Source organism: Schistocerca gregaria, chromosome 4 (assembly GCF_023897955.1).
Source record: "Schistocerca gregaria isolate iqSchGreg1 chromosome 4, iqSchGreg1.2, whole genome shotgun sequence".
NCBI lineage: Eukaryota > Metazoa > Arthropoda > Insecta > Orthoptera > Acrididae > Schistocerca > Schistocerca gregaria.
In genome coordinates, this window is record NC_064923.1 from 629,652,535 (window position 1) to 629,654,650 (window position 2,116).

Sequence of the window (2,116 nt, forward strand, 5' to 3'; positions counted from 1 at the left end):
ATTTAATCAGGAAATATATTTCATACGTGATCACTGTACAATGCAGTATGGATATCTTGTTGGCTGGCACTGGACTTCAGGAGGCCAATGTTCTGAGCAATGTACAATGAGTCTCTACACCATTCACATTAATGTAACCACCTGTGAAAAACTGAATAATCACATTTTACAGCGAGGACGACTGAGAGACGAGCAGGAAGAGGGTCAATGAGTTTCTGAAAGGTGCCGAGAAAGATGTGCAGCCATACCGACTTCACTGCCATGGATAAGTGCGCTAGATTCTCTGAAGAGCCCGATCGAGGTAATTGCAGAGATTCTAAATTTGTTCTAAGTCTCAGAAGTTTTGTGGGCACAGGAGCATGGTAAACTTATACCAGGGATTTTAGAGCTATGCACGTATGCTGCAAGCTGTGCGACACGTTGCATTGTCCTGCTGACAGATGCCATCGTGCCACGGAAAAACAGCAACAAAAACGTAAGTGAATTTATGTTGATCTACGATGCCTACCAGAATGACGACGGAACTACCCAAGCAAAGCCACGGAAACGTTTCCCAGACCATAACGCCCACTCTTCCGGCCTGGACCCTTCCGACGATTGTAGTTTGGTTTCGGGTGTTTCACACTTTTCACGCTAACGACCATCTGTCCGATGGAGCAGAAAACGTCATTCATCTGAAAAGCCCCCTCTCACCACTCAGTGGACGTCCATTTGCGGCACTGGCGTACATATTCCAGCACTCGTCGCCGATGAACAGTAGTCAGCATGCGTCCATGAAACAGGCGCCTGTTATGGTGGCCAACATGCAGCAACGTTCGCTGAACAGTCGTCGAGGAGAAACTTGTGCTAGCCCCTTGTTCATCTAGACGGTCAGATGCTCAGCTGTTCGATGTTTACTCCTTCGCACACATCTCCGGAGCCGTCGATCACACTTGGTCAACTGTGGCTCGTGGTGCACTACAGTTAACTCGGCCCCGAATTTTCAATAATTTTACATTAATACCTTCAGCTGCTGACGGGCGCTGGTATATATCAACGGAGATAGGTGAAAATGTGTGCCCCAACCGGGACTCGAACCCGGGATCTTCTTCTTACATGGCAGACGCTCTATCCATCTGAGCCACCGAGGGCACAGGGGATAATGTGACTGCAGGGACTATTTCACGCACGCCTCCCGCGAGACCCACATTCTCACCTTGTATGTCCACTCACTACATTCGTAGTGTCCCACACCAACACACTCATTACTTGTCGAAGTCACTCTTACCAAGTCCCGTAAGAGTTCGGAGAACATGTGTGCATCACCACAGAAGAAGAAGGTCATGGTCAATATTGTCAGAACTATATGCTTATACGGATATGGTGCCATGGAAGAATTTTGAATAGTTCCAATTTGTCACTGCGGTATACCTTAACCACGGCGGCTTGCGAACGATTTACCACCTTAGCCGTTTCGGAAATTCTTCTACCCCTGGCCCGAAAGTCAATGATCATGCCCTTTTGAACGTCAGATAAATCGCTCCATTTCAGCAGTACGGCAAAGACTGAACTGTTTTCCACGTCCATCCGACACGCTTTATAAATATATCCTCCACTGCTGGTGCTGCCATCTGGCGACTGTGGTTGGTAATTGCATGTTGACGTCGAGGGTAGGTAGAGGTCACATCAATGTGCCAGAAGGACTGTACTCTGATTTCAATCGTTGGCGAGTACTGAACGTTGTCCTTGTTCGAATGTTTTACGACAGAGATTATGTATTTGGTTGACAAACGTACAGTATGGGTGGTGTGTACAACTGATAGGATGTGAGAAAGTACTTGAAAATGGGACACAGGTCATATTAGCTGATCGTGAGAAGCAAATGATTGTGATTGATGTACAGTCAAACTGCAAAACAGAATTGGTTCAAATGGCTCTGGACACTATGGGACTTAACATCTATGGTCGTCAGTCCCCTAGAACTTAGAACTACTTAAACCTAACTAACCTAAGGACATCACACAACACCCAGTCATCACGAGGCAGAGAAAATCCCTGACCCGCCGGGAATCGAACCCGGGAGCCCGGGCGCGGGAAGCGAGAACGCTATCGCACGACCACGAGCTGCGGACAAAAA

General features: G+C 47.5%; 1 non-coding gene across 1 annotated transcript; it reads right to left on the reverse strand.

Annotated features, from left to right (window-relative positions):
- Positions 1-1,056: 1,056 nt before the first annotated feature.
- On the reverse strand, positions 1,057-1,131 carry Trnat-ugu (transfer RNA threonine (anticodon UGU)). The gene has a single exon. It is a non-coding gene; the product is annotated as a tRNA-Thr (tRNA).
- Between the last annotated feature and the right edge of the window lie 985 nt (positions 1,132-2,116).